The 26,115-nt window shown below is 36.3% G+C and overlaps 1 pseudogene; it reads left to right on the forward strand.

Annotated features, from left to right (window-relative positions):
- Positions 1 to 21,592: 21,592 nt before the first annotated feature.
- LOC142643499 (7-deoxyloganetin glucosyltransferase-like) lies at positions 21,593 to 24,769 on the forward strand (annotated as a pseudogene).
- The last annotated feature ends 1,346 nt before the right edge of the window (positions 24,770 to 26,115 follow it).

The following is a 26,115-nucleotide window of genomic DNA, read 5'->3' on the forward strand; positions in this document are numbered from 1 at the left end:
GGGCAGTGGGTAAAAGAATAGCAAATCCAAGATAAAACAGCGATGTGTTATCGAAGAGGAAAACCGAAGAACTTGGCATAAAAACCTCTTTGCAGCCCTTCAAGTTGAAATGATCCACAAGTGAATAAGTTGGAGTATAAGGATACCCAAAAGACCCTCCAAACCCGATCTACCCAAAGCACTTGAGTCCTCCAAGCTCCAGCTACTAATGGACTTCTCGGAGTCTTGTCTTCACTAGCTTCCTAGATCCCGCAATACCATCCGATTACATTGTCAAGCTTTACCAGCTTATTTCGGCAAATACCCAATGCTTCCCAAGCTCTAAAACATTCTCTACACTCAATTTGGGTGTGAGTTGTATTTGGGTACAAATCTCCTTTTAAGGTATGTCAATGGGAGAGGGGAAGGAGAAGAGACTACAAATGAATTTTCACTTGAGGATGAGTAGCTCTGTCTAACAAGGTGGGGTGTTGTAGAATCTTCTCTAGGGTTTTCTATCTGATTAGCCTCTTTACAATTTTGTGAGTAATGAGGGTATATATAGTATGGGTGAAGGGTATAAGAGTTACACTTAAAATCCCAGTTATCAGTGCATCTCGCAGGTCATCTCGCGGGTTGGCCAAGTCGTGAGATTACTCACGAGATACACTAACTCTTTAGCTTTCGGCATGTTCTCCTCATGTGACTTTTAACTGTCTTGATCAAATCTTCACCACTTAAGACTAAACCCATTACAATTAAATCCCACAAAATACAAGGAAATAAATTAATGAAATTACAACACTTTTTGTCATGGAATATAGCCAACATAAATGTAATGTAAAAGCCATAACTTTACATCCTCAAACATGGCAAGCTTTGCATTAAAAAGTGAATCATGAGTCATGAATGGCATGCTCCAATTTTGTGTATATAATAATAATAATAATAATAATAATAATAATAATAATAATAATAATAATAATAATAATACCACTTATTGTTGTTATTATTATTATTATTACTACTCAGCAAATTAAAAAAACAAAGAAAAAAAATTATTATTATTATTAAGAGAAGTTGCAATATTCCCATGTGGTTTGATCATATTACAATTTAGTATAAAGCTTTCAAAAAATTTATGTTTAAATTTAAACCCTTTTATGTTTAAATGAAATTCCAAACCCAATTTTAGAAGGAATCTTAATAATTTAATTTTAGTATAAATCTTAAGAGGTTGTTGAGGACCAAAATGAGACAAGGAACTATATTCCATGAAAAGCAAGGAAGGACCATGGGCCTTAACAAAAGAAGGCTTGACTCGTGAAGTTAAGAAAAGAAAACCTGAAAATCCTAAGATGGACGTAGACAACGTAGAGAATGCTAAGAATGACGTGGAAGAGGTGGAAGGTAGTCTGGGAACAAGTCACTTACATGTATCCTTGAAAGAAGGAAAATAAGAAAAGAGCTATTGGATGTCCTCTCAAAATCAAGTTTTCTAGGAGGTAGAGAGAAGTGAAAGGAATAAGTGGTGGCCTTGGGGCCAGAACCTAGCGAAGGAACCATGGGACCTCAATCAAGGCAGAGGACATGAAGTAAGGGGAAGGATGGTCAGAGGCTTTCTAAGCTCACTTATTGCAAGGAGGAATCTATCCCATTTTTGGGAAAAGACCAAACTAAGAAGAGTGAACGTCAAGGTTCTAGGCCCTTTGAAATGTCATTTTAAAACCTTGAGAAGAGGACCTTGGCTGACATATGGGAAAACTAACATATATATTCAGATTCCTAGCAAAAAGCCATTAAGTACCTAGTAAACCAAGCATCATCTTTGTAACCATTGGTCCAAGCTCACAAGATCTCTAATTGGTAGTAAGGAAGAAGTGGTTTGGTTGATAAGGGAGTGATTTCTGGTGAAAGGAGAAACTTATAGCTTTTCCCTTGGTTAATGTATTTGCTTGGAATCCATGAACCAATGGCCTAACTCAGTTCCTCTGTGTGCATGGCATCTCCTCACAACTTCCACTCAATTGTCCTTATCAATCAAGCTATCATCCACTGCATTGAATATCCCACCCACTCCTTTGACTTTCCAGGAATGCATCTTCCATTTGTAGTTAAACCCAAATACTCTCTTTGAATTATAATTGCCAAACTAAGCTAATCCTCTACCCAATGAACTCCTTCTGATTCCTATCAGAGGACATGGTTTACCCAATAGACCAAGGACATTCTTGTCTAGAGGAACCAAACCATGTCAACTATAAAATGAACACTAAAGCATAACAAAAAGGAGAGTTTAGAGAGTTCTAGGAGGGAGAAAAAAAAGAACAAAACAAAAGAACCAAGGATGAGGACTTCATCTCATATCCTTCAAGGTCTTCAAAAATATCATTTAGTCTCTAAAGAAATTCATACAAAGTTATGCACATATTAGATCTAACTCTCTCCCACAAAATCCTCCTCACCTGACTATCTTGGAAGGATATATCCAAGCAAAGCTACTTGGATTGGAGTTCCAAATCCCACAAGTCTTGTGCAAAAGCACTAAGTTTATGAGAATGGGGCTAAAGACCTTCTGGCTGACCCATTTTTAGGAAGTTCATTCATATATATGTATATGTTCTACAATGTATATCCTAACCTGGTGAACTAAAAATCATTTGTGAATATTTGGATTGTATAGTTGTTCTTATGCAGAAATTGCAGAGGTAAAGGGAAAGGAAAAAAATTCATTGCATAGTAAGCATGGAGAAAGATCTTGTGGCCTAGGGAACTAGTATTTCAGGGCAGAGGTAAAGGGAAAGGAAAAAAATTCATTGCATAGTAAGCATGGAGAAAGATCTTGTGGCCTAGGGAACTAGTATTTCAGGTTCCCTAACCACGACTTCACGCTCTAGGAACCACGACTTCACGCTCTAGGAACCACGAGATCACAACCTGGGAACCACGAACTCATGTTCTGGAAAACACGAGATCACTCCTAGGGAACCACGATATTATGCTCGGGGAACCATGACATCCCCCCCCTAAGGAACTACCACAAAATATTAGAACAGTACCGCATTAAAGTTCAGTGAAGGAATCAGTACAACATCTTTCCCAAGGAACCATCATGGAGGAACTATTGCGACCTTGATCTTGAGGAACCAAGTGAAGGACCTCTGTCGCAGAAAGTAATTCACACAATAAAAGATAAGCCTTAAATATTATATTTTTAATCTCCCTTTTATGGTGATTATTATGAATTATTGTTTCTCATTTCATAAGAATAAAAGGTCATTTTACAACATTTAAATATTTACAATGATATTTTATTGTTCGGGAGAAAGTGCAATTTTTACCTTGTAGAGATCTATGTGACTTGCTCATAGACCGGTTCATATAACGACCCCAATAGGCCGTAGAGAACTGTACTCAGTTCACCCAACATCTATTCCAGTCCCTTTTCAGTGACCTAAGATCCTAGATCAGCATTGGGTCTAGGAACTGTCTAAAAAAAGGATAGATCCCACATTAGCACTAGGCCTGGGAACTGTCTAAAAAAATGGACTCACATTTGATGGCGACTCCTCTAGGAACTGGGAAAAAGAGAGGGAAAAAGTAGTCCCTTTGCAAGCATGGCTCCAAATCTTAGAAACAGGAAGAGGAAAAAAAGTTCCTCTTAGTGCATTCAATATCAGGATCCAAAAAGTACGGGTTCCTCTAAAAAACGTTCAACCGGAGGACTCTATATCAAATTTTGGGCAACTTCCCAACACAAGATATGTTCTACACATTTTTATTTCCTCCATTTTATATTGTGAATTTAGTGAATCTTTGCCCTACTTTTTTTTTTTTTTTATAAAAAAAAAGTGAAAAGGTCATGCTATAACATTTAAACATTAATAGTATTGTTTCATTACTTTTATATAAAAAAAGAAGAAGCAAATCAAAGAAAATTAATTAAATGAAGATTGTAAGATTTACATAGCAAAGCAATTGCCTCACGTTCTAAGGTTAAATCTTTTTTTAGCAATTTGGTAATAACACCATATGATGCTGGTTAGTAAAATGGGATAGTTCCTTGATACTAGCAAAGGTGGAGTAGTTCCACGGTTCCAACAAAAATGGAGTAGTTCCTTGATTGCAGCAAAATGGAATAGTTCCTTGATTCCAACAAAGGTGGAGTAGTTCCATGGTTCCAATAAAAATGGAGTAGTTCCTTGATTCTAGCAAAGTTGAGTAGTTCTTTGATTCCAACAAAGCTGAGTAGTTCCCTAGTTCTAACCATGATTCTAGCAAAAATGAAGTAGTTCCTTTGCTCCAACAAAATTAGAGTAGTTCTTTGGTTTCATCAAAATGGAATAATTCCTTAGTTCTAACAAAAGTGGAGGAAGTTCCACGATACTAGTGAAAATGGAGTGGTTCCCTAGTTCTAGACAAGGTGGAGTAGTTCCACAATTCCAGCAAAAATTGAGTAGTTATACGATTCCATTAAAATGGAGTAGTTACCTAATTTCAGCAAAGTGGAACAGTTCCTTGGTTCTAGCAAAAAGAGAGTAGTTCCTTGATTCCATCAAAATGGAGTAGTTCCTTGATTCTAGCAAAGTGGAATAGTTTCTTGGTTCTAGCAAAGGTGGAGTAGCTCTACAATTCCAGCAAAAGTGGAGTAGTTCCTTGACACCATTAAAAGGGAGAAGTTTCCTGATTCTAGCAAAGTGGAATAGTTCCTTGGTTTCAGCAAAGGTGGAATAGTTGATGTATCCCATTAAAATAGAGTAGTTTATTGGTAACAGCTCATTGCAAAATTAGAAAAGGTGGAGTAGTTCCACAGTTCTAGCAAAGTGGAGTAGTTACCCGAAAAAAAATTGGGGCATCAGGAAGTGGATAGAAGTTCCACAAATAGCACCCATATTAAGAGAAGGTGGATTAAGCATGACATCAAATTCATTCAACAACTGTCTCTCTTTTTGGGGGTTAAAGCCTATTGTGCGATGGAACTTGAATATATTTTAAAGAAAATCAATAGCAACACTATATTGCAAATCAGTGTCAATATCTATATTATTTATGAAAGCTCAACAACTATACAAGTGCATCCATCATTTATTACAGCTTAACAATAGGGTTCACCACTTGCAAAGCCAGCCATACACTTTGTAAAAGTACGAAAGAATCATGAATGCAATGGGAAGAATGAAGTTCATGAAGTAAGCCTCTAATATGCATGCCTAGAGGAAGCTTTCCACTTCCAAGGTCCTTGTAAAAAAGACCCCACTTGAAAAAGCACCATGACAGAATTATCTTGGTGGAACTCCTCCTAGGCACTGGTTCACCATTAAGAGCAACCTTGGATGTCCCAATAAAAAATAAAAAAAAGAGAAAAATATTTCTATGAAGAATTTGTTCACAACCAAGAGAAGACTTGATTTTTTTTAGAAGTTCCTCAGAGAAAAATACAAATCCTTAACCTTTTAAAGAAAAGAAAAGAAGCCAGTTGAGTGACCCCACTAGAAAATGGGGTCTAAAGGAAACCTTTTGAAGATTGAATAATTCAATGGGCCTGAATGGACCATGAACCAATGACCTAGTAATGGGAGTAAACTGTAAGTATGGCCCAACGATGGGTGTAGATTGTAGGTATGACCTAGTAATGAGTACTAACCATAAGTATAGCCCAATAATGGGTGCAAATTGTAAGCATGGCCTAATAATAGGCGCAAGTTGTAACTATGGCCCAACAATGGGTGCAAATTGTAGGTATGACCCAGTAATGGGTACAAACTATAAGCATGGCCTAATAATAGGTGCAAGTTGTAACTATGACCCAACAATGGGTGTAGATTGTAGGTATGACCCAGTAATGAGTACTAACCATAAGTATAGCCCAATAATGGGTGCAAATTGTAAGCATGGCCTAATAATAGGCGCAAGTTGTAACTATGACCCAACAATGGGTGCAAATTGTAGGTATGACCCAGTAATGGGTACAAACTATAAGCATGGCCTAATAATAGGTGCAAGTTGTAACTATGACCCAACAATGGGTGCAAATTGTAGGTATGATCCAGTAATGGGTACAAACCGTAAGCATGGCCTAATAATAGGTGCAAGCCCAGTAATGGGTACAAGCCATAAGTATGGCCTAATAATAGGTGCAAGCTATAACTATGACCCAACAATGGGTGCAAATTGTAAGTATGACCCAATAATGGGTACAAACTGTAAGTATGACCTAATAATAGGTGCAAGCTATAACTTTGACCCAACAATGGGTGAAAATTGTAGGTATGACCTAGTAATGGGTACAAACCTAATAGGTGCAAGCTATAACTATGACCCAATAAGGGTGCAAATTGTAAGTATGGCCTAAGAATAGGTGCAAGTTGTAACTATGACTCGATAATGGGTGCAAATTGAAGGTATGACCCAATAGTGGGTACAAATCGAATATAAAGGCCCAATAATGGGTGAAAAAAATAATAACCTTGAATGGATATAAAAACCCAAAAGTGCGTGTATAAAATGTACAAAATTTTATGTAATTGACTAATCCTTTAACAAAACATACTTTACTTATAATTGGGTAGATTTAGGATGTGTTTAATGCTTCAAGAAATAAGGTTTCAAGTTCAAGTGTTAAAGCCATGCAAGTCTGTCCAAGAATTAAGAGAAGAAGTATTGTTCATTAAAGCTAGACAGCTAACTCGATAGCTAGTATCTATCGAGGTTTAAAAAACTGTTTCAGCTCGAGGCTTGACAGCTGCTCGATAGATAGGGTATCTGTCGAGGTTTATGAAAAACAGATTTTCAATTTTGATTTTCATCCAATCCGTGAATGTATGTTTGGGTTTTATTTTCTCACAAACCTAAACATATATAATGATTATTTTAATGGTTGTTTAAAGTTGCACAAGGGTATAAGAGCACAACTGCACAAGTGTGAAGAAAAGTGACTGGAAACTTAGTTTGCCCTAGTTCATCTTAAAGAAGCTGCTGTGTTTGTACGCCGTAGGGTTTTGTGACCAAGTAACTTTGTGATCTTCATCGTGTGATGAACTAAAGAACTTTGCAGCCAACATCCTTCTCAATTTGGTGATAAAGTCGCGTATTGTGATCCGCGCATCTATTGGTTAGTGACATACAAGGAGCTGTGCAATACAAGGATAGATTGTCATTACAAAATAAGTCTAATTGGGTATTGGAGTAAGAGTTCAACTGTAAGTTGGTATAAGGTACTGGGATTCCTTTACTTGTAACTGCTTGTTTTGATAATAGTGGATTCTAGGGAGTGGTGACCTTAAAATCACCTCGTGGAGTTTTTTGTCTTGGAGGTTTTCCCCATTCGTAAACAAATCACTATGTCAACTTTATTTTCTGCTGCATTATGTTTCAGTTGGTGATTTTTTTGTGCTACCACTCTCATTGCATGTAATTGAACCTAATTAATTCACTTGGCTAATTAATTGGTTAATTCATCATAAGGGGTCAATACATTCTTGGCCTATCAGAAATCCTCACATGGTTTCATATACATGAAGTAATCTTTATTGCTATGACTTATTTGGAAATTGGCTTTGACTCATAACCCTAGTACATACGCTGGGGGCTAAAATAAGAATAAAAGTTGTCCTTAGATATGTCTTTTACTTGATGAAACTTTAGGAGTCTAGTGGAAACTTTTATTTGATAAGTTCATACACTATTATTTTCTTTATCTCATGAACTATATGGTATGTAGAAATTCAACAACACTATAATCAGTGGCATGCCATGTAATTAGTTGTAGTCCATAAATGTATAATCTGCTACAATTTGAAATACTATATAATCTGTCACAATTTGGAAATAAGGCAAAGGTCAAGAGCATCCACTAGAAAAGCAAGGTTCTTAGCTAAAGCAAGGCTCTTAGCTAAAGCAAGGCATGGGGATGTTCTTAAGCCTCCTAAGTCATGTCCTCAGGGAAGTTTCTAATCTCTTAATACATTTTGAGAAGAATAGCTAGCCCTGATTATATGACATTCTTGGACTCTAAATTAGCATGTTTATATGACTCAATGATTTGTGATATCATAGTCTCATTGGTAAGTCATTGTCCACGGACTAAAATTCTCATGTGGCAAACATCTTGGTATTATTCTTCCTAGCCATAACAAACATATACTACAATGCATAGAATACTTTGACAAGGATCATGGGGGCTTCCTTGACTCAAACTACTATCTTGTAAAAAAAAAAATCTTGTTGACAAAACAATGCTATCTTATATTAAGATTGAATATGCATTCAACAAGATTTTTGTATGCTACTTTCAAAAAAGAAAAGTATATCTTAGAATCGCTAGCAAATACTAGTACTAGAAATATACTCTTACCATAAAATGCAATACCAACATAATTTGGCCATATATGCATACTTCTTTAATCCTTAATTGTCGGTTTGACAAGGTTGATTTGCTTTATGAGAAAATCAAATACCAATCTAGAGCTTAATACTAACATGAAGGTGAATTCTAATTTTTGGCAATACGTTAATTCCTTTCATAGAGGAAGTAAAACAATTCCTTTGGAGTTTACCTCAATAATTATTTGGTCTACACATTGGTTCTACAAACCAGGAAAGTATCTAAGAACTATTTCTTTTTCTACCACGTGGGCTATAGGTAACCCACAAGCTCGAGGGGCTAAATGTTGAGGACCAAAATGTGACAAGGAAGTCTATTCCATGAAAAGCGAGGAAGGACCATGGGCCTTAACAAAAGAATGACCAACTCATGAAGTTAAGAAGGGCCATTAAGGCCCAAAGGCCTAAAAGGGAAAGTAAAATAGAGGAGAACCATCCTTCATCCTCTAGGAAGCTTTTGAGAGAAAGTTTGAAAATCTTGAGAAGGACGTAGACTACTTAGAAAGGATTGAGAAGGATGTGAAGAGGCAGAAGGTAGTCTGGGAACAAGTTACTCACATGTATTCTTGAAAAAGGGAAAAGAAGGTTTGAGTCCTTGGATGTCCTCTTAAAATCAAGTTTCTGGGAGGCAGAGAGAAGTGAAAGGGACAAGTGGTGGCCTTGGGGTCAAAATCTGGTGAAGGAACTGAGGGACCTCGGTTAGGGCAGAGAACATGCAGTAAGAGAAGGATGGTTAGAGGCTTTCCAAGCTCACCTATTGAAAGGAGGAATCTATCCCATTTCTGGGAAAAGACCAAACCAAGAAGAGTCAGTGTCACTAGGACCTTTGAAATGTCCTTTTAAAACCTTGAGAAGAGGACCTTGGCTGACACATGATAAAGCTAACATATATATTCAGATTCCTAGAAAAAACCCATTAAGTACCCAACAAACTAGGCATCATCTTTGCAACCCATGGTCCAAGCCCATGGGATCTCAAATTTGTAGTAAGAGAGAAGTGGTTTGGTCGGTAGGGGAGTGATTTTTGGTGAAAGGAGGAACTTGTAGTTTTTTCCCTTGGTTAATGTATTTTCTTGGAATGCATGAACTAATGGCCTAACTCAATTCCTTTGTGCACATGACATCTCCTTACAACTTCCTCTTAATTGTCCTTATCAGTCAAGCTATCATTCTTTGCATTGAATATCCCATCCACTCCTTTGACTTTCCAAGAAGGCATCTTCCATTTGTAGCTAAAGCCAAATACTCTCTTTGAATTATAATTGCCAAACTAAGCAAACCCTCTACCCAATGAACTCCTTTACATTCCTATTAGAGGACATGGTTTACCCAGCAAACCAAGGACATCCTCATCTGGAGGAACCATACCATATCTACTATAAAAGGAACACTAAAGCATAAGAAAAGAGGAGAGTTTAGAGAGTTCTGGTAAGGAGAAAAAAAATAACAAAACAAAAGAGCCAAGGATGAGGAGTTTATCCCATATCCTTTAAGATCTTCAAAAATATCACTTAGCCTCCGAAGAAACTCATACAAAACCATGCACACATCAGATCTCACCCTCTCCCACAAAATCCTCCTCACCTGACTATGTTGGAAGGAGATGTCCAAGCAAGGCTACTTGGATTTGAGTTCCAAATCTCACACGGCTTGTGTAAAAGCACTAAGTTTGTGAGAATTGGGGCCAAGGACCTCGTGGTTGGCCCATTTTTATGAAATTGATCTATTAATATGTATATGTTCTAGAATGTAAATCCTAACTTGATGAACTAAAAATTATTTGAGAATATTTGGATTGTATAGTTGTTCTTATGCACAACCTACAAAGGTAAAGGGACAGGACAAAATTCATTACATAGTAAGCATGGAGACAGATCTTATGGCCCAGGGAACTAGTATTTCAGGTTCCTCAGAATAAAGGCCCCATGGTTCAAGGAACCATGAGCTCACGCTCTGGGAACCACGAGATCATGACCTAGGAACCACTACTTTACACTCTGGGAACCACGAGATCACGACCTGGGAACCAAGAACTCATATTTTAGGAACCACGAGATCACGCCCAGGGAACCAAGACATCGCCCCCCCTCCTCGCTAGTGAACTACCATAGAATATTAGAACAGTACCGCACTAGAGTTCGGTGGAGGAAGCACTGCGATATCTTTCCCAAGGAACCATCAAGGAGGAACTATTACGACCTCTTTCTTGAGGAACCAAGAGAATGACCTCTATCGCAGAAAGTAATTCACACAATAAAATATAAGCCTTAAATATTCTATTTTTAATCTCCCTTTTATGGTGAATATTATGAATCATTGTTTTACTCATTTCATAAGAATAAAAGGTCATTTTACAACATTCAAATACTTACAATGATATCTTATTGTTTAGGAGAAACTACAATTTTTACCTTGTGAAGATCTATGTGACTTGCGCACAGATTGGTTCATATAACCACCTAAATAAGCCATGGAGAACCAGACCCAGTTCACCCAACATCTACTTCAACCCTTTTTCAGTGACCCAAGATCCCACATCAGCATTAGGCCAGGGAACTGTCTCAAAAAAGGACAGATCTCACATCAGCACTGGGCCTGGGAATTGTCTAAAAAATTGACTAATCCCACATCATCATTGGGCCTGGGAATTGTCTAAAAAGGGATAGATCCCACATCAGCACTGGGTCTGAGAACTATCTCAAAAAAGAGACTCACAGAGGTCAAATATAATAATTTAAATATGTGAATTAAATTATGATAAGACTAAGACATAGTAGATAAATTATTATTTACTGTTGCCATCATCGTTCTCTTATTACGGTTATCGCAATAAAAACTATTATGTATTATGCAGTATATTACACTCCCATCTAAATTTAGGCCTTATATATAAGATCCATATTTGAAATCCATTGTAATATACTTATATGCTAATTTCTTAAAGGGTAAATACAATGTGGGTAATAATTGGCTGAGTTCCTATCACCAAAATCATCTTCATGGACTTGAATCTGTCCAAAGTCAAGCAATGGTTTGACGAGCACACTTAGTTAAGGCAATTCTTAAAATACCTTGATGGACTAAAAGATAAGCAAGAGGTTATATGGATTTCAGTAAATCCAGCTTATTAAGATTTGGTGAAGGCTACAAAATGTATTACCTACTTGGGAGTTTTAGTCACAGTATGATTTGACTAAACTGTTGGGTTAAAATGAATTGACCCCTTACAAATTAATTAATTACCTAAGTTAATTAATTAAGTTCAATTACATGCAATTGCGTGGCAGCACAAACAAATCACCAAAATATCTAAATGCAGCGGAAAATAAATTTGACAAGATGATTTGTTTACGAATGGGAAAAATCACCAAGGCAAAACCCCATCGGGTGAATTTTAGGTCACCACTCCCAAGAATCCACTATTATCTATCACAAGCGGTTACAAGTATAAGGAATCTTATCAAACCCTTTAGCCTGTCCTGAAATATCAAATTACAGTTGAACCCTTACCCCAATACCCAATTGGACTTGTATTGTAGTGGCAATCTTCTAGTTCAATGCACGAATCTCAGTACGTGGCTAACCAATGATGCAAGGATCCAAGTACGTGACTAACACCAGCAACTTGAAGAAGATGTTGGATGCAAAGTTCTTCAGTTCATCAATGATAAAGATCAGGAAGTTCCTTGGTTACAAAACCATATGGTGCAAAGATGCGGTAGTTTCTTCAAAGAGAATAATGAACTAGATCACTTTCTGCATCCGTTCTCTTTTTTGACGGCCTTTAAAATAAGCCTTATATATGTCTAGGGTTGTGAGAAAAGAAACCTTATACAAATATTTCAGCATGGGCAGAAAATCTGATCTGAAAATTTTGATTTTGTAGATCTCAACAGATTCAGCTTCTGTCGAGTTTCGTTCTTTAATCTTGATAGATACTGTTTTTGTCGAGGTATATGTCGAGCTTTAATGAACAACTCTTCTTCACTTGTTTCTTAGTAAGATCTTAATGATTTTAACACTTGACTTGAACAACATGTTTCTTGAAATCTTAATCCCATCCTAGATCTACCAAATTACAAGTAAAGTGCATTTTATCAAAGGATTAACCAATTACATAAAATATGTCTCGAACAATCTCCCCCTTTGGCAATCCTTGACAAAACTAAAACAAAACAAATAATCATAAGAGAAGTCTTAAATCACTAAACTCATAACCACTTGTTGTATGAAAAAGTAAATCTATCCTTACTACAAACTCGTGAAGAACTTTGCAAGAAAAGAGTACACGGCATGATAGACTTTCACAACTTGTCTTTCTGAAACACTTAAACAAAACTCATCAAGGCATCATGTGTGAAACATACATAAGGACTGCGTACATAAAAAAACATGTGAATAAAGATAAAAAGGAAATAACACATATGGAGGTAGGTGAAGAAAATGAACATACATCATCATCATATATAAGAAAAATAAAGTACAATGTATGTCATAAAAAAATAATAGTCACAAGACCGGTGTACAAGAGGCTAATGTAACTAAAAAGAAAGAAAAGTACATCTAAACCTCACTACATCCCTCAAAACTATATACACTCCTTTATCAAAAAATGTCCTATACTAACTCTCCCCCTAAAAACCAGACTACTCTCAAACTTAAAACTACTCCCGTTTTTTGTCACGAATGACAAAGGGTAAGTCATTAAGAGGTTGTCATCTTGTCATCATCGGAAGAGCTAGCACCATCTTCATCATTATCATCGGGTGAGACCTCTGGAGAAGGAGGGGGAGAAGGAGCAAGACCGGTGTACAAGAGGCTAATGTAACTAAAAAGAAAGAAAATTACATCTAAACCTCACTACATCCCTCAAAACTATATACACTCCCTTATCAAAAAATGTCCTATACTAACTCTCCCCTTAAAAACCAGACTACTCTCAAACTTAAAACTACTCCCGTTTTTTGTCACGAATGACAAAGGGTAAGTCATTGAGAGGTTGTCACCTTGTCATCATCGGAAGAGCTAGCACCATCTTCATCATTATCATCGGGTGAGAACTTTGGAGAAGGAGGGGGAGAAGGAGCAAGACCAGCCATGCGAGCCAGCCAGCGGGCAATGCGGCCTACTCGGGTGTTCATTTGACACATCTCATTAGTGAGATAGTCAAGACGACCACCAAAGTCAGCCTCCATCTGCTAAAGTTGTGCTATGATGACCTCGAGGGTCGTACCACTAGCTGCATAGGTAGTAGGAGCCGAGGAAGAGGGTGGAACAGCAGAAGCTACAGGATCGATCATCTTCACTCGTGGTTGCTTCGGTCGAAGTTGGGCCTCACTCCATCGGATAGAACCAGCACTGATGGCACCCATGATGGTGAAGAAAGGAGAGAGAGGAATGGGAATGGAGAAGTGCTGAAGGATCCGTGTAATCGTCGAAGGAAAGATGAGCTTATCATGAGTAGCGGTATCTTGATAGACATCTATGATAGATGTGATGAAATAAGAGGGAAAGTCAATAGAAAGATCCTCCATCAAGGAAAGAAGAAAACGAGCATGAGGCTCAATGATGGAGTTATAGTGAGACAATAGTGTGAGAGTGAAAGTCATCACCATGTTAAGGAATCTCTGGCCTTTAGCAAAGCCCGAGCATTGGGTGTTTAGTTTACTAGTCCATATAGAAGGAGTCTCACAAAAGTGAGGGATGAGGTCCTCTCTAAACACAATCTAGAGACGCGCACAGATAGGATAGTTAGGATGTGCTACCCTAAGGACGTGTAGTACCTCAGATATAAGATCCAAAGTAACTACGATATATGTACCTTTGAATGTAGAAAAAAACTGTGGCACAATGGTATCGATGCCATGCATGTTGGAGTAAAACTCCTGAATAAACAAGATGGGACAACACATGGGTTTCTCACAGAGAGATTCCTATCCCTGAGTCCGAATGACATTGGGTAGCGTAGTGTCAAAGAAATCCGACAGAATGACTTGGTGTTTCGGATGAACGCCATGGTTCTGGAAGTTTTCAAAGAAGTCCGTCTTGACTTTCTTATCACGGAGCCGAATATGAGAGGGAACAGAAGGATCAGAAGAAGATGACCCGGAACCACGAAGAGGGTTTTGAGCTAGAGTGGATTTTCTCTGTTTGGGTGCCATAGAAAGGTTCTATCCGAGAGAGAGAGAGAGAGAGAGAGAGAGAGAGAAAGAAAAGATAGAACACAACACGTGCTAAGAATAGGAATGAAAAGAAAGAACGTATGCATTAAGAATGCATAAACATGTGACATGCAAAAATTAAGAACATCATGGGAAAAACCCAATCCAAACTTAACAACAGTCACAAGTTTAATCAAGAACACAATTCTAAAATGCGTGAAACATTGTTATAATGTATAGAAGATGCAATGCATGAACATATAAAAACATTTTCACAAAGCCCAACCCAAAAATTTCATGAGAAACTCAAAAACCCTAATTTTTTTTTTTGAAAAACCCCAAAACCTAGGTCTAAATGCATGAACGCATGAAAAGAGAGAAGATGAGAACATTTACCAAGTGTTTGGAGCTTAATCTAGGCCGAAGAACATGTGGGTGAGTAGATTTGAGAGTGAGAAAGAGTTTTGGGTCGAGAGAGAAGTGAGAAAATGAAAACCGAATCACACCCCATCTATATATAGAAAAACATAGCTCGATGGATCAAGGATTTGTCGAGAATCTGTCGCGCACTAAATCTCGACAGAAATGAATCTGTCGAGGCGCTATCGAGGATCTGTCGATGGCAAAAATCACCTCTATCGAACTGATAGAGAGCAAAGAAATTTGGCTCGATGGATCAAAGAAGCTGTCGAGATTTTATCGAGAAGAAACCCAGAAATCTCGATGGATAGAGAATCTATCAAGAATCTGTTAAGACCTGAAGAAGAAAGCTTTATAGAAAGGAATCTGTTGAAGATGTGTCGAGAAGCTGTTGAGCTTGAAGAAGGAAGGTTTTTCAAGAAGGGAAAAACACATAGAGATGAATGCAATAAGCAAGCTACTCAAACAAACATCCAAGCCACATATTTAGCTCTCAAAACATCTTTCAACATAAAAGCATAGCATCCATAGATCCAAAAACACACACGCACACTAAACAAGTCTAACCAATTTTATATTTCAAAAACAAGTTAAGACAGTTTAGTGAGCATATATTAATACATATATTCCTTGTGATGACGAAATCACATTGTACTTGCACATGTATCAAAAGTAGCAAAGAGTATGCATGTTGTGTGTGAAAACATAGTAAGAGTGTACAAGTTTCTCATATTATGAAGATTCAAGATATGAGGTGATCTAATACACTTCACACACAATCATAACCGTTTGATGGGGACTATCACCTTTGAGGTATATCATCTAACTCCCACATCTCCTAGAAACATACTTACAACCATTTTTAAAAGAATTTTGATCATTTTGCTTTTCATGTTCTTTGCATATGTTTTTTCTTTTTCGTTTTGAACATACCATGCATGGGCATAAATAAAGAAAAAAGAAATACTCAATTATGTAAGCCAAAACATCACAATTTTGCTATTCTAGAGCGTACAGATGTTATACATGATTGGTGGTCTTTAGTGGTGAGATCTTTATTTATGCCTTTCTTTTAAGATTTTCTAGTCCTTCCCGTCAAAAAGAATGATTAGAGTATAAAGAGTGAAAGATCACTTGATCGTACTCATCACAAACACGAGCTACAAAGCACACTTGCTTAGTTGTGCATAAAAATGCTCATCTAAGCTACAAGAGATACAAAGTTTAGAAACTTTGTTTCAATTGCCATCTAGGGTACACAAGTACCAATATACATAAACACACACTGTTTTTGTATTTTTTATGAATTTTCAATTTTATTTTTATTTTTATATAAAACAAAACTAAAAACAAAACTAAAAACAAACAAACAAACAAACAACATGTTAAACAAACACTCACAAAGCATAAAGACTAGACTGACTCAAAAACAACTAGAAAGCAAAACAAACAAGTTATGCAAGAACATAAAGGGAGAGAGAGAAAAAGTGACTGAATTACTTTGAGCCTTTTTCTTTCCAAACTTTGGTTTTGGAGGAAGATCCTTTCCTAGAGTTGAACCTTTGTTTTGGGGGTGAGGGGAAAGAATTGAAATTGTTCAAGTTCGAAAGGAACATGAGATCCTTGAAAAGATCTCCAAGGGGACCCAAAGATGGTGGAATCTGACCATGGCCACTAGATGATAACACACTATTGCTCTGTTGAGTGGCTAACCGCTGATAGCAATTTGGACGAGTGAGCCCTAAAGCTCTGCAGTGATGATAGAATGTGGCTTCTTTTGTTGAGACTTTTTATTATTGTCTTTCTTAGTCCTACGGTTCCTAGTCTCTTTCTTTTCAACCTTAGAGGGTGCTCCTAGAATAGATTTTCCCTTGTCTAAGTTTTCACAAGCTATTTTAGTTTTAGCTTCATTATTTTCAGCATCATTATCAATAGTAGGTGAAACAAAAACAATCTTACTAGAGGAGCCAATATTAGGAGAAGAAAATACCTTAAACAGGTTCTGTTGGAAGTTGCTTTCTGGAGGTTCAGCATTTCATCCAGCTTTGCATTGGAAGTCCTCTCCAACTGAGCTTGAACTTGGAACAATTTTGCTTCAAGCTTCTTGGTTCTTTTAGCCAAGAAGTTGTTCTCGAACCTCAGTGCTCCAATGGTTTGATTTGCTTCATTAACCTTTATGGATAGCTCCTCTCGTTCCAGTTCCACTTCACTAAGCTTCTTAGTAGACAACCTATACAACTTCTCATGCTTTTTAGATACCTTGTATAACTTTTCATAGGTTGTATAGATGTCATCCTGTTCATCCATCTTCTCGAACTTGGATTCCACCAAGTCCTCTTCTTCATCCACTGCTTCTACGACCCTTTCAATAGGATCCATTATGGCTGTGAAAGCACTTAAGATTCCCTCTTCATCAATGTCATCTGACTTAGTTTCAGGCTTAGTATCACTCAAGGTAGCAGCAAGAGCTTTGCTTTTTTCAATCGACTTGAGATATATTGGACATTCTTGTTTCATGTGTCCAAAACCTTGACATCCGAAGCACTTCAGTCCATAGGGAATAGTATATAGACCGCCATCCTTAGTATCCTTTTTCCTTTTGTCTTGACTTCTGAATTGAGAAGAACTAGATTACTTACGGTCTTTGTCAAAACCTTTCACATTGGCATTCTTCATGAACTTCTTGAATTTCCAAGTGATGTAGGACTTCATCTTGGAATCTTCATTTCTAAAGACTCATAAGTCTCATTACTTTTGGCCTTCAATGTCATATTCTTACTTTTGGTTCCTTTCCCAAGTCTAGTTCAAACCCAATTAATAGGTTTGCAAGTTGCTAGTAAGTTCCATAAAAGGAATGGTGTCAATGTCCTCTAATTCTTCAATCGTTGTTATCTTGGCATAAAATCTCTCAGGGAGAGATCTGAGCACATTTTTCAGAATCTTGGGCTTGGGAATACGATCACCAAGATTGAATGTTGAGTTCACTTTGTCCTTCAGCTTGGCATAGAACTCATCAAACTTCTCATCCTCCTCCATCTTTATCTCCTCAAAGCTAGTCATGAGCCTTTGGAGTTTTGAATCCTGGACAGCCTTAGTCCCTTCATAGGTTGTCTGGAGGATGGTCCATGCTTCCTTTACAATTTCAATTAAGGAAATTTTCTTGAACTTCTCATTGGACAGGGCTTTCAATGCTCTACTGTTGAAGTTTGCCGCTTTGATCTTGGCCTCATCCCAATCAGCCGGTGCTTCTTTGGCTTCACCTGGCCAATTTCCATAGCTTGCTAGACCTTCTCATCTAAAAACTGCAAGAAAGCTCTCATGCTTACTTTCCAGTATGCATAATTAGTGCCATCAAATAAAGGAGGTATAATAAGAGACTGTTCTCTATCCATGGCAAACAGTGGTCAATGGATTACACAGCAAAAATTAAAACCTAATCAGAGTGTGCCTGCTCTGATACCACTTGTTGGGTTAAAATGAATTGACCCCTTACAAATGTATTAATTACCCAAGTTAATTAATTAGGTTCAATTACAGGCAATAACATATTAGCACAAACAAATCACCAAAATATCTAGATGTAGTGAAAAATAAATTTGACAGGATGATTTTTTTACGAAAAGGGAAAACCATTGAGACAAAACCCCACCGAGTGAATTTTAGGTCACCACTCCCAAAAATCCACTATTATCAATTACAAGCAGTTACAAGTATAAGGAATCTTACCAAATCCTTTGACCTATTCCGAAATACCAACCTACAATTGAACCCTTATCCCAATACCCAATTGGACTTGTATTGTAGTGAAAATCTTCCAGTTCAACGCACAAATCCCAGTACGTGACTAACCAATGATGCATGGATCCAAGTACGTGACTAACACCAGAGAGAATAATGATGCATGGATCCCACTTGAAGATGTTGGCTGCAAAATTTTTCAGTTCATAAACAATGAAGATTAGGAAGCTCCTTGGTTATGAAACCCTATGGCGTAAAGGCACAGTAGCTTATTCAGAGAGAATAATGAACTAGATTACTTTTTGCATCCATTCTCTTTTTTGACGGCCTTTAAAAAAAGCTTTATATATGTTTAGGGTTGTGAGAAAAAAAACCCTATACAAATATTTCAGCATGGGCCGAAAATCAGATCTGAAAATTTTGATTTCGCAAATCTCGACAGATTCAGCTTCTGTCGAGTTTTGTTCTTATATCTCGATAGATACTGTTTCTGTTGAGGTATCTGTTGAGTTTTAATAAACAGCTATTCTTCACTTGTTTCTTGGTCAAATCTTCATGGCTTTAACACTTGACTTGAACAACATGTTTCTTGAAGTCTTAAATCCATCTTGGATCTACCCAATTACAAGTAAAGTGCATTTTGTCAAAGGATTAATCAATTACATAAAATATGTCCCTAACATAAACAATTAAACTTATCATTGCTGAGTGATTTGGTTTGGATATTGCTGGAATGTGAGGACTGATCCGATTCAGTTTCAAGACGTTGCTAAGTTATTCATAGCTCCAATATCCCTTCTACCATAATTAAACTTATCATTTGTGCAAAAGAAAGACCTCACCCTATCAGGAACTTAGATTTTAGACCAAATTTGGAAGCTAAGAAAGCAAGACATGTTTGAAAACACAATCGAGATCAATTACAGTTGATGATCGAAGGGAATATCCAAACTTGCCTAAGAACATGCTAGCCCTAGACAAGTTCATTACCTCAATTTTGAATTCCAAGATGTAGCTCGGTGGTCTAAGCCACAAAAAGGTATAATCAAATGTGAGGTTGTTGTTGGTAGCAATTTTTCAGCGCTTGCCGACGTTGCTAGAGATTAGACAGGGACATTGGTGTTTGCTATTCAAAGAAGGCTTACACCAAGATCCCTATCCAAATGGAATTAGAAGCAATCTATTGGACCTTGAACATGGCAAAAAAATGGAGTTTGGATAGGATTACAGTTGAGAGTGATGCCAAATCGGCCACTGAATTCGATAGATTGTCCCTGTGAATCTTTCATCTTGTATTTTATTCATATTTTGAAAATTGACCTATATATGGATTATAGCAGGACTCTTGATGTCTTAGTTATGTTATGAATAAAATTTATTTGTATAATTTTACCAAAATTACAAATTAGAATACACCAAATCTACTGAATATTGAATAATTTGATGGCTATCACCTTGGTGCCATTTTGCAGCCAATACAATGTTCATTCCACCTCATCAAATCAACATCGAGGCAACCATTATTGCCTTCTTCTTCCTCTTCTTCTTCTTCTTTTTTTTTTTTTTTTTTCCCTACAATTTTAAAGGTAGTCTGCTTACGGACAACAATTCTCATACCCAATTTCTAACGTAAATGATGGATCATACAAAATGTAAAATATTGACTACTCACTATCTTACAAATGAACGAGCTATGAAATTGGGTGTGATTGATTGTCTCTGAAAATTTTCTTTTAGCGCAATTAGTGTGAAACTAACATCATGATTTTTATTCACACTTGCAGGCAGGCAATTCTTGTACTAACAAAAAACGTGAAAACCCAGTCATGATTCTCTGTCCAAATGCTAGAAGCCTAGAACATACATTTTGAACTTCATGCGGAAACTTTCGATAAAAGTCAGAAAAAATATATGTGAACTGTTAAAGAAGTTGAGACAAGAGAATGTGATCGCAACTTTCCTTTTTTTTTTTTTTTTGAAAATAGTTAAAATACTATTGCAGTAGTACATTTTAATGTCAAAATTTTCTAATAATGTGTGCATGTGATGTCGATAATTAACATGTTATTCTGATAGTTGTCATAACTCTATCTTTAACCCAAATAGTTCAGATTTATCTATCAAAAACAAACAAAATAGTTCAGCTTAGTAAGTTTGTAACCATTGTTTTATTTTGTAATTTTTTCAATTATCATTTGTCTGGCGAGATCAACGGAGATGGTTGATTTTCATTGTTAGGTGTCTTATTACTTTTTTCCTTGAAAGTTTTTGTGTCCCTCAAGTTCAATTTCATTTTTAAGTACGAAATAAGCACTTAGTCATGTGTGTACTTCCTCTTTTTTTGCTTTGTTGTCTAACAACATTACCCAAAGGGTTTGATTCATACTGATCTAGCATTTCATATCTCTTTTTTTACATTTATTTTTATGCATTAAAATGTGAACATTCTTGTGTAATTGTGAATGTGTGTGAAATAATGAATATAAATGGATGTGAAAGAATATTATTCTCCCGAGCTAAATAATAGGAAAAAAAAAGTTATATACATAAAAGTTAGGTTAAAATTTATAACACATCCTAAAGTTTAGAGATTTTTAGATTTTATATCTTAATATTTCAGAATTTGAATTTCACAAAATAAAGTACTGTTTTGATTGTTAGCCCTTCCATTAATTTTCTACTAATGTGTCTAGTAAATACCATGTAAGCTTATGGTTTGTTAATTGATCCAATTGAAAAGTTATACTTGGACTTAACTATTCCTTGTCAGATAAAATAGCTTATAATTTTTAAATAATTAAAATAAAATCATTTTTTTAAAATATTTAAAATAGGAACTAAAACCAAAAAAAATAAAATCTTTCATTTTTTTTTCATTCTCTTAAACAATTTCTAGGGACTCAAACAAACAGAAATTTCTCAACATCAAATCCAACCAATACAACATTATCATGATGAAAATACAGTATTTGCATTTCATTCTCTGTATACACAACATTATCATGAAAATCGTTCGCAATTAAACACTCACACAATAGCTTCCGTAGTCACATACAAATGATACAATCTTACATCCAAATAATCATAGTTTACACAAACACGTGCCCACCTCAGTTTCACAGGGCTCTGGCACCCCACAACACAAAACGGGTTCAAACTTCAAATAATAACAACAGAACACTGACCCCAAAATACAAGGAATTATTTGAATAGGCGTATGGGAAGCATATGGGTATCATGAGACCAGCGGTAGGAAATACTTTCTCCCTCAAATGATATACCTACATCACCCACCCCTGCATAATTAGGCAATATATTTTTCGTTTGACAAAAATCTAAGACCATAATATTGTCTTCGTCAACTTTGTCACAGTTTTGACGTAGGTGAATGCCTCTTTTCTTCTTCCTGATGATACGCAGCTTCAAAGTACCTTCGCAGGCTCAGTCGCATTCACACTTTTCAATTCTCCATCGCCGTCATGAGCGAACTTCATGGTTGGCCATCTGTCAAAGATAGCATAAGACGTGTGCGTGTGAAATTTTGACAGCTCCAAGTCAAATCTCAATCTTCGCTTGATATCTTTATATAAAATATTATCACAAATTTCAATCGAAAACGTATCTCACGACGTAACAACAGCAGATTCCCATTTTTGTAAAGACAACCTGTGCACAGTTTATAAAAAAATTTCCCTGAGCTTTCCCTCCGGCAGTGATCGTATTTTTGCCGACGCCAACTTTTTATGTTCAGCAGTTTGTCCTATATAAAGGCCTGGACTGACCCAAATTTCACAACAAACTGTCCCATCCTCAGTGTGTATTTCAGATAGAAAGAAAGAGAGATGGGTTCAATTAGCGCAGGTGTTAAACCTCACGTAGTTTGCGTCCCAATCCCACTTCAAGGTCACATAAACCCAATGTTCAAGCTAGCAAAACTCCTCCACCATAAAGGGTTTCACGTGACTTTTGTTAACACAGAGTACAACCACAAACGCTTACTCAGGTCTAGAGGTCCCAACTCCCTTGATGGCTTCCCTGGCTTTCACTTTGAAACCATTTCCGATGGACTCCCACCCTCAGACGCAGATGTCAGCCAAGACATTCCCTCTCTTGCTGAATCCCTCCCAAAGACTTGCCTAGTCCCACTTTGCAACCTCATTACCAAACTCAACGACACTTCGTCTTCGAATGTGCCCCCTGTTACCTGTATTGTTGCAGATGGTTGTATGTCCTTCACTCTTGATGCTGCTGACAAGTTCAGAATTCCATGTGTTTTTTCTGGACACCTAGCGCTTGTGGCTTCTTGAGCTATATACATTATCGCCATCTAGTTGAACGAGGTTTGATACCCCTCAAGGTATAATTTTGTGGGAAATATCCACTACCATTTTAATTTTTAAGATTCTTTTAAGCTTTAATAGGTCTAACATGTATCTTTTAAGCTTTATTTTATGTGTTTACATGGATTTGGATGATTATTGAATTTTTTTAAATAACACGTATCTTATATATGAATAAAAATAAAAGGAATTTGAAAGATTTAAATAGGGATGACCTCCTAAATTTGTATCATAATATATACTTATATTGACATTGGTGTTCAATGTGTACACATCTCTCTCTCGTCTACATTATTAATATCTCATTCAATTATTGTACATGCTAAGTTTAATTTAAAATCAAACATAAAAAAAAGAAAAAAGAAAAAAAGATGTACATGGGATGGGAGATCAACAATAACATTTTCTCTATGTCAGTTACATCCTACATCTATCAAATTATAAAGGGATTTCTTTTTTCCTTTTTAAATTTGAAAATTTGCATGCTATTTCTTAGTATTTTAATTGGAGTATGATATTAACAATGGTCAATCCCATGTGATTTACAGATGCCAGCTATCTAATAAATGGATACTTGGAAACTGAAATAGATTGGATTACTGGGATGAAAAATATTCGTCTTAAGGATCTTCCAAGTTTTATTAGAACCACGGATGAGAATGACATCATGCTTAACTTCCTTATCTGTGAATCCGAGAGAACATTAAGAGCTTCAGCTGTCATTTTGAACACATTTGACTCCTTTGAACAGGACGTGTTGGATGCTTTATCCTCCATGCTTCCTTGTATATACACCATTGGACCACTTGTGTTGCTTGATGATCAAATCAAGGACGATAACTTGAAATCAATAGGTTCAAATCTATGGAAAGAAGAACTAGGGTGTGTGGAATGGCTAAATTCAAAAGAGCCAAACTATGTAGTGTATGAAAATTATGGTAGTATAACTATCATGACACCTCAGCAACTCATTGAGTTTGCTTGGGGGTTAGCAACAGTGAAAAGCCCTTCTTGTGGATTATAAGGCCGGATCTTGTTGGAGGTGATTCAGCTATTGTTCCTTTTGAATTTGTTACCAAAACTAAAGATAGAGGCATGTTAGCAAGTTGGTGTCCTCAAGAAGAAATCCTAAAGCATCCATCAATTGGGGGTTTTTTAATGCATAGTGGGTGGAATTCAACACTCGAGAGTGTGTGTTATGGAGTTCCAATTGTCTCTTGGCCCTTCTTTGCTGAGCAACAGACAAACTGTCGACATTGTTGTGTTGAGTTAGGAATTGGGATGGAGATAGATAATAATGTTCAAAGAGATGAAGTGGAGAAGCTTGTTAGAAAGTTAATGGATGGTGTAAAAGGTAGAGAAATGAAGAATAATATAATGAAGTGGAAGAGAAAGGCAGAGGATGCTACCAAACCTGGTGGTTCTTCGTACCAAAATGTGGACAAATTGATTGCTGAAGTTATTTTAGCTAGAAATGTTTAGACCAAGCAAAGAAGACTTTCTAGATTTAATGCACTATCGCTTCAAGTCTCATTTGATGTATAAAATATTTTTAAATAGGGGAAAATATAGCTAACACTCTTAATGTTTGGGCTAATACTAACTAAGTTTAAGACTCTTAAAAAATTAATCAACTTGGTCTCTAATCGTTGTGAGAAAGAGGAGAAAATGAGTAACAATTTAAGGACCAAGTTCGGTTTAGGGACCTATTTAGTTAGTTTTGAACCTTATTGTAATTAGCCTATATCTCAAGGATTTTAACTGTATTTTTTACACTTTCAAATATTTGTATAAAATCTTCAATAAATTCTTGATATTTGTCTGATTTGGTTAAATTATTGTTCTATTTAGTACTACTACATATTTAGTTACACTTTCATGTAGCGTTAACCTCGGTGCAAAAAAATAATTTGTGTTGCATTCTAAAAAAAACATTTGTGTTACAAGTAGAGAATTAAATATCATAGTTCAAGAATAAATTTTAACAAAAATAAATGAAAATTTATTTATTTTCATAAGGAGAGGTTGAGATCAAGAAAGTGTGATCGTCCTTTCCTTTTTTTTCACATAAATAGTGTTGCATTTTGAATACAAATCCTTTGTATTATTTTTTGTCTACCATTTTATATTCTACCAATCACAACTTATTATGTATATGATTTTTTTTTCTATTTTAAATTTCAGTTAAATTATAAGAAAAGTGAAATCAATACATGACAAGTTGTGATTGATAGAATATAGAATAATACACAAAATGTCGTACAAAAGTTTTGTATTTCTGTATTTTAAATGTCACTCAAACTTATAAATGATTTGTTGCAACTTGCAACCTCTAACATGCAGTCGCACATGCAAGTCATAACTCGTTATTGTAACAGTTGCCATTACTCTATTTTTCATAAGAAATTAATTTACTACATCTACCATCGTTGCCAAAGCAATTCGAAAAAAATCTATCATCTCACAGGCACTACAAAAAAGCGGGCTATGGCCGCGTTTGTTTTTGCCGCATTTACACAAAAAGCGTCTATAGCCGCGTTTCTAGGAAACGCAGCTATAGAATTAATCTATAGTTGGGTTTTTGAAAAATGCGGCTATAGGCCCCCCTCTGGCTACATTTCCAAACACAGCTCAAAAGTGGGACTTGGGGCTGCGTTTTCAAATGCAGCTCCAACTGAATAAATTTATTTTAAAAGTGGGACTTGGAGCTGCGTTTGAAAACGCAGCTCCAGCCGAAATTTTTTTTTTAAAGGTGGGACTTGTAATAAATTTTGATATTTTTAAGGGGACCTATAGTTGTGTTTTTAAAAAAACGCAACTATATGTAACACAAAAAAAAAAAAAAAAAAAAAAAATTCTTAAGCTTCCCACGTACCCCCCTTTCTCACCTACATCCCCACCCACCCCCACTTTCATCCTTTCATCATCTTTTTTTTTTTTTTTTTTTTTTTCATTCTTCACTCAACGCTTTAGGTTCTTCTTTCTTTCCTTGTTGTTCTTCTTCTTCTTTTTTTTTTTTTTTTTCCTTCTTCACTAACTCTTCAGTTTTTTGTTTGTTTGTTTGTTTGTTTGTTTCTTTGGAGTTCCTGCTTCTT

Source organism: Castanea sativa, chromosome 7 (assembly GCF_040712315.1).
Source record: "Castanea sativa cultivar Marrone di Chiusa Pesio chromosome 7, ASM4071231v1".
In the NCBI taxonomy this organism is placed as follows: Eukaryota; Viridiplantae; Streptophyta; class Magnoliopsida; order Fagales; family Fagaceae; genus Castanea; species Castanea sativa.